Below are 8,039 nucleotides of genomic sequence, written 5' to 3' on the forward strand. Positions count from 1 at the left end.
ATTTCTGTTATTAGATTCTTAAAATTAAAAAGAAGTTATCACTCCTTTATTGTATGTGTGTGCAGGTTTTGCTGTTAAAAGATCGCTAGTGCTCGAATTCATCCCTTTCAACCATTGTCTTGATATCAGCTTAAGATCTGATCATCACCAGACAATACTTAACAGACAGAGAGTTATTTATGAAACATCAAATAACTTTAAACAGTGTATAATTGCACAACAAAAGGTAGCTGATAGTTGCAGTGAGGTAGTTGTTTGTCTCCCGCTTCCTCCAGCTTCCCCCTCAGCAGCACCGGTCTGATGGAGTTGAAAGAGCTGGAGAAGTCAAAGAACATGACTCTCACAGTGCTCCTGGTGGTCTTCAGGTGGGTCCAGGGTGGGGCCCACCACGGTGCGTAGGTGTGCAAAGATGAGGCGCTTCATGGTCTTCATCAGATGGGAGGTCAGGGTGACTGGTCTGAAGTGGGCCGGTTCCCTGGCGTCCGGCGTTTTGGGAACCGGTACTTCAATCTGAAAAACTCACAGAGAAAGAAATGGCAATTAGAAGGATTTTATTGACACAATATTTTAAGTCTTTGGCGCTCAGACCTCGGCAGGAACATTAATGCTGAATTATACTTTAATATGCATAGGTAGATGTATGAGAACAGGGATGTTCCCCCCCCAGGTCTGAAACTGGTGGTGGAGTGGAGATAGAAGAAGTTTGTTCAGTCCATATGGTGATCTGTTTAAGATAGATGTCCAACTTGTTAAACACAGGTTTGCATGAACTGTCCATGATGAGCAAGCTTGAAGCGACTGTGGAGAGGAAAAACTCCCCTTTGGGAAGAAACCTCTGGCAGAACCGGGCCCAACATGGTGGTCTTCTGCCGGACCAATAACGAGGTGATAGGGAGTGCTGAAGACTGAAGGGAGAAAACACTCTGATGGGTTGAGGATGGAGGAACGTCTTGGAAGCTAGATGAACTCAGCTACGATGGTAGAGAAGGGGTTGGGGGTGGGTTGAATCGGACATCTGATTCGAAATCCGACATGCAATCCGTTTGCGCTTGCTGGTTAGCAGGCTGAGACATGGACTTGAAGTTGCTTTTAAGATGAGCGCGGGATGCTGATTGGCTTCATGAAGGTGCGGTTCGTAGCTGATTGGCTCACATCAGAGGCGGATCGGACTCTGATTGAATGGAGGCAGGCGATGAGTTTCTTCAATTGAACTTGCGCTTCAGCTTCATTACACAGGAGGTCTTCCACAGGGTGGGGACCACCCCCAGGCTGAGGCTCAGGTTGTAGATGAAGCTGAGGACCTCACAGAGCTCATCAGCACAGGTCAGTAGCCGTCGTGTAGGCACAATGCTCTCCACACAGAAGGTCATGTAGCCAGTGATACATCCAGTCATGAAGTTGATGTCATCACCAGGAGAGCTTTGGAACATGCTCCAGTCTGTGGTTCTGAAACAATCCCTCAGTCTCTCAGTGGCCTCCTCTGACCAAACTTTCACTGACCTCTTCTGCGCTATTGTCCTCCTCACCATTGTTATGTATTGGGGGAGCAGGTAGACAAGGTTGTGATCCGAGCATCCAAGTGGGGGGAGGGGGGCAGAGTAGGCGTCCTTAACATTTGCATAAAAACGGTCCAGAGTTTTATTGTCCCTTGTTGTACACGTGACGTACTGGGTGAGCGTGGGGAGGGTGGAACGAAGAGAGGGTCAATTCAAATCTCCTGTGATGAGCAGGAAAGCGCGGGGTGCTGTGTCTGCAGCCTGGTCATCGCGCCGTGGATCTGCAGAGGGAGGGATGTAAACAAAGAGCGCTATCACGTGACCAAACTCACGTGGGAGATAGTACAGTCTCATGCTCACCATGAGTAACTCCACGTCCAGCTTCTTGTGTATGGATTCCAGGACATAAGTGTAGCTTACAGTGGTTATATAGTAGAAGCGCTGGTTGAGCTCTCTGAAGGGTGTGCTTTGATGTTGGTGTGTTTGTGTATTATGATGTTGTCAAAACACTCATCCAACTAGCTCTCAGCTGGTGAAGGTCTTCTCCTCCAGATTGTTTTTAGGAAATATGAGACAATGGTAAATTTTTTTAAAGCTACAATGATTTGCTTATAGGCTTTTTTTTACCTAAGTAGATCAAATTGTTTTACCAGTATCCACCGTATGCTCGAATGCGGAAGTAAATATGGATCCACCTTGCGGTTTTTGTGCGGTGCTTCAATTTCAGCTGTTCCCTAGGTCATTAGGTCGACTGAATTGGTAAACTGTCACGATTATATTTCCAAAAATTGCGGAGTGATCAAAGAGTCAGGTCAATGCCACAACCTCAAACAATTCATGACAGAGAGGATGATATGATAAAGTGGCCTCATATAACATCCTCGGACATTAACTATTTTGTGTTGCCACTTGGTGCAGATGGCTCTGTCATGACAGTTTCCATCTTTGTCAGTTTTATAATTAATAACATCCCCCCTGAAACCTTTGAAAATAAATAGTCACACCTCCAGATTGATTTGTTCCATGTGAAAAAAAAAATTCTCTCCCCACTGGTTCCTTTAGAAAGTTTGATCTTCTTTACATTAATGTGTTTCTTGAAGGAAAACAGTTTGAGATTTAACACCTTTGCAGAAAAGAATTATTGTCTTGTGTCTTACTTTGACTTAAACCCTCATTTTCAGAGAAATAAAAGATAGCTAAGACCTTAGAATAAACAAATATAAATAATGTGCAAAAAACAAAACAGAAAAAAAGATAGAAAAATACCTCAAACTGGGTACCAGGACAGTGGAGTTTAATAAAATTCAGGGAATCTGAATGTACCCTTTAACCTATGAACTTTTATAACAATTCCTCTAACTTAGATTTATTTTATGTATTGATTTTGGTGACTAGATCCGTTAACCATCTATGCATCCATAAGGACCACGAAAAAATGCCTTCTTCCTTGCTTTTCCCACTTCCTCGATCTCCAGCCACAACACTGCCCTTGCTTCTTTTATTGCATCTGACAGATCTTCTGTGAAGAAACCCCCAGCTTGCTTGAAAACCTCTGACTCTTTCATGAGACTTCAGATAACATCTCTGTCATGCCTTTTCACGAACCGTATGATGACCGGCCTCGTTCTGTTCTCCTCCGTCCTCCCAATTCGGTGAACTATGTCTAACATATCATCCATTTCCTGGCTTGAACTTTTTTTCCGAAGCCCGATAACATCCTCAGGCAAGTTTTCATTCAACTTTGCCTTTATTCTTTTATTCTCAGGTTCCAGTGCCGACTGTGGGCCTCCTGATGCTCCACTTTCTGTTTTAGCTGATGATTTTCTTTTTCCAGCACTGCAGCTTTTGATTACAGAATGGTCACTTTATCCTTACATTCTTTCACCTCAGCCATGTTGATCTCGAGGGATTTAGCTAGACTGCAGATCATGGTGCTGTTCTCTCTGATTTTCGATTTGACATCTTCCAAACCTTTTTCCTGTTTGTCAAAGCGGGTGTTGAGTTACTTTTTTCCAGTTGTATACTTAGTTAAGATCAAATTGCGCTTTTGGTAGAGAAAGTCTTTGTTTGGGTAAAATTGTTTTGAGGAACTTTATAGAGAGTTTGCAAAAATTTCCCCCGCTCAGTCGGCCATGTTGCCCAGTTATTTCCGTTGAAAATAAGACTTAGACTTAGACAACTTTATTTGTCATTTTGTATGCACAGAGTGCATACAGAACGTAATTTCGTTGCATACAGCTAGTAAATTACAGTATAAAGTGCAGCTGTGATTAAATGTAAACAATTGTAATGTAAACAATGCAAGAGAAAGAGACAGTGTGCGACAGTGTACAGGTGAGTAGTTTAAAACCATTTGTATGTGCAGAATGATTGTGCAAAGGGCATTTGCAAGACTGCATTTAGAAACTAAGTTCCCCCCCCCCCCCCCCCCCCCCCCCCCAGTGTCCTATCAATGTGGCAATAAGAATTGATGTCTTAATGCCAAATAGAGCTCGACAGATTTTACTTTTACAAGTGGAGCAATCAGCTTTCGCCATAGTGCTCCGCTTGATTTATGCATAGTTTTATTGTGATTCCTGCGGGGAGAATTTCAAATTATGTGGACACTACAACACTGTAAACCCGAATCAGTTCAGAATACTCAAAATCTTTGTGGAAACCGATTACCTCACAGTTTTTGAGTAAAGAAGTTAGAGTATTTAAGTTTGAATTACTTACAACTTTTACATAATTAACAATCAAACATTACTAATTCACTCAAAATAAACATTGTGAGTGCACTGCACTTAAGACATTTATTTTAATTTGTATATATCTTTTAATTTCTTTGCAATAATTTGTTAGGATAATATGGTACTCAATTGATTAACTTTTTTAAACTCAAAAATTATACTGTTTAGTAACCAAAAAGATACTTTTAGATATCTCATAACCTACTTTTTTTTAAGTTCAGAATACTCAAACTTCTTCACACAACAAATGCAGAATATTTTAAATGTTTTTATTAAAATGCTTTTTCTCTAAAACTGTAGGTAAACCAACACCAGATACACACATCTGTATGGGTGTGTGTGCAAATTATTTGCAGACATGTGTAACTGATACAGGGAACTTGTACTCAGTGTAAAGGTATGGCCTTTAAAAACTTCCAAAACCATCTTCTAGTGAACTTACAGCTATGGCCTTTCTACTTCAAAATGTAACTTAAGACAATAAATAACTTTAAATGAATAAATAATAAATTCAATAAATAACCAAAAGTGTCATTGCACAGAAATAGAAAAAAATCTAATAAAAAGGGAGGGAGGGAGGACAATTACATAATGTCTACATTGAAAGCAGGTCATTTTTCAAAGAAAGCAGAGACGGTTTCAGGGGTGCACCATCATCCAACCCCATGAGAACCTTTTGAAAGAAGACTGAAGGTGCCAACAAGCTTCTTTGGGTAGTCCAGTTGCAAATCATAAACCAGCCCAAACAGTAACACATATGCATCAGCAAATGTGGTAATGTCCCTCATGAGAAAGTCATCTCCAACCACAATGGCTGTGGATGCAGGACTGACGTGAAGTAGATATGCACTTCTTCCTCTGATCTCCGTAACAATACCAATGGGTGTGTTCCCGATGTCCAACTCCTCTGATTCCTCATTCTGGAAAATACAAAAGTCACTGTAACTATTTCTGAATACTTATACAGCTGTCCACTCAACAATTAAGTATACAGCAAAGCATTACACAATAACAAGTTAACTCCCTCTACTACGCCTCCTCCAATCATCCCGCACTCCCAATGCAAATAAGTTCTGTAGGGGATAACTAGTCGGTCATTTATTAGCATTTCTCTTTAATGAACGCCCCATGCTCCCACATATGAACAGAGTCCACTGATGTCTTCACAGCCAGGAGACGCTCATTGCTCCGACTCCATTGGACTCTTTAGTGCAGCAGAAATTGGGGCAGTTTACAAAATGCAGATAAATGTATCAAGGCAGGAACAATATGTTTTTACTCTGAGCGCTCTCTCCTGGCAGGAATGTGAGTTTACCTGCGTGCAAACTCAGCTGACTCTGAGCTCGATTCGGCTTAGAAGAAATACTAAAGACAGCTGCACACTTAATTGTAGTGCGCACAGTGTGGATTCTCCACGGACATTTTAAACATCATTGTCCAGAGTACATATGGCTACATTTCTTGTCACAAGCCGCTATATTTCCCAGAACAGCACCCACCAGCACCACACACTTGTCAGTCTGTGGTGCTGAGAGGCGGACACCACACTCAGGTGCTTGAGAGTCACGACTGGCTCGGAGTGACCAGAGCCATGGCTCTGGGAGCAGCTCCATGTGAAGACTCCTCCCCGCCGAGCAGTTTATAATGTGCTCGCTCATAAAATTGAGTCTCTAGGCACCCACCTTATTATGTGGGAGCCTAGAGACAGAAATGGCTCAGGATGCGATCTGCTGCTATTTAGAAAGGCTAATTTTTATAAAATTAACCGTGAATACGTCTGTGTGTATTCACACAGCGGAGCATAGCAGGCTACCCTTCTTACAGCACCAAGGAACTTCAAAATATCTCCAACAGTAAAAGGTGATTAGTGGTGAAATATTTTAGAAAAATATATTAAGACTTACGTTCCAAGTATTGAAAAACTGTGTGTCCTCTTCCTGCAAGTATAGTGAGAGACAACGAAGGGCCACAGTGCGTTTCATGTTGATATCGTGCACATCCTGGATGGATAAAGAAAGTCATATGAGAAAAAGAACAGGGAACCTTTGCTGGCAAAATATCACTTACTCCACTACATAAGTTTATGCTACAGGATAACTAATTGAGCTTGTGATTGTCTGGTCAACAGGAAAGAAGCAGACGAATAATATAAAGAAAGACAGAGAATTAAGAGAGTGTGAAGAGTGAGAAAAGATGAAAGAGGAAGAACCACAGCCCATGCCTCGTGTACCCAACCGTGACTAACAACCATACCGTGCCAACGTGCTCTTGAGCTGTGCATTTATTTCATTTATCATCGTGTTCCGATCTATGCACCTTTTTTTTCCAGTGTGACATGCTTTAAATCCACCTGTTGTGCATCTAATAAAGCGAAGGAGTGATCTTCTGATCCCTGAACAACTGACCATTAATTATAAAGTTTGTCAACTGCTATGGTAGGAAAAAATACATTACCGAAGGCGTCAGCCTTCGGTAATGTATTTTTTCCTGATTGGAAATAAGACTCGCCTACGATCTAGGATTTCCAAAGGAAACTGGAAAAAAGGTTCAACGCTGAAATCTGTCCCTCTCAGTTCTCTGCCCTGACCTTTAACATACATTTTTTGTTTATAATGCTCAAATTTAGCTACAATCGGGCGAGGACGGATTATATCGGGTTTCTTACCTCCAAGCCGGTGAACGCGATGGAAGGTGATGATTTTTATCTGATCCGCCGGGATTTTCAGCTTCTGCTGGAGAAACTTACGGAGTGCCACCTTGGGATCCTCCTCCTGCTGCTCCGGGATGCCTGCAAAGACGAGGTTATCTCTCATACTTCGCAACTGTATGTCCAGAATGGATTCTTTCATCTTCTTATTTTCGTTAGTACTTACCTGAGTGGTTAGTACTTACCTGAGTGGATTTAATTTTCTACATGTATGTCGGCATTTTACTTACGCACAGCTCACAGCTCTCGCGAGATCTCAGCCGCTCATCTCAGCCTGCCGAAACTAAGTTCGGCAGCATTTGTAATGCTAGATAGAGATGCAATGATGGAAATGTGCAAATGTGGTCTGATGATGACAGGGAAAAAGCTTTTGCAGAACCTGGTGGAACTGCAGCAGATGCTGCGGAATCTCTTCACAGAAGGCAGCAGGGAGAACAGTCCATGGTGGGGGTGTGAGGTCTCTGATGATGTTATGGGCTCGGGACACGCAGCGCTGAGATGAAATGTCCTTAATGGAGGGAAGAGGAGCCCTGATGATCCCTTCTGCTGTCCTCACCACTCTCCTCACGTTCTTCCAGTCAGAGGCACTGCAGCCTCCACACCACACAGAGAGACAGCTGGTCAGAATGCTCTCTATGGTGCTTCTGTAGAAGGTCGTGAGGATGGGCGGAGGCAGGTGGGCTCTCCTCATCCTCCGCAGGAAGTACAAGCGCTTCTGTGCCTTCTTCACCAGTGACGTGGTCTTCACAGACCAGCTGAGGTTGTCCGTGATGTGCACCCCCGGGAATTTGGTGCTGCTGACCACCTACACAGCTGAGCTGTTGATGAGCAGTGGAGCATGGCAAGGCCGGTTCTTCCTGAAGTTGACGATGATCTCCTTCGTCTTCTCCACATTCAGGATCAGGCTGTTGTCTCTACACCAGCCCACCAGCTGCTCCACCTCCTCTCTGTAGTCCTGGTCGTTGTCGTCTCTGATTAGGCCCACCACCGTTGTGTTCTGCAAACTTCACGATGTGATTGGTGGTGAACCTGGGGACGCAGCCGTGAGTCATCAGGGTGAACAGAAGGGGGCTCAGTACGCAGCCCTGAGGGGAGCCCGTGCTG

General features: G+C 43.2%; 1 long non-coding RNA gene across 1 annotated transcript; it reads right to left on the minus strand.

The window, feature by feature from the left end:
* Positions 1-4,045: 4,045 nt before the first annotated feature.
* Positions 4,046-7,223, minus strand: LOC118563327. The gene is made up of 3 exons (XR_004931145.1): positions 6,894-7,223; positions 6,133-6,228; positions 4,046-5,148 (listed from the first exon to the last, which is right to left on the minus strand). It is a non-coding gene; the product is annotated as an uncharacterized LOC118563327 (long non-coding RNA).
* Between the last annotated feature and the right edge of the window lie 816 nt (positions 7,224-8,039).

The sequence above is a fragment of the Fundulus heteroclitus genome, chromosome 6 (genome assembly GCF_011125445.2).
Source record: "Fundulus heteroclitus isolate FHET01 chromosome 6, MU-UCD_Fhet_4.1, whole genome shotgun sequence".
NCBI lineage: Eukaryota > Metazoa > Chordata > Actinopteri > Cyprinodontiformes > Fundulidae > Fundulus > Fundulus heteroclitus.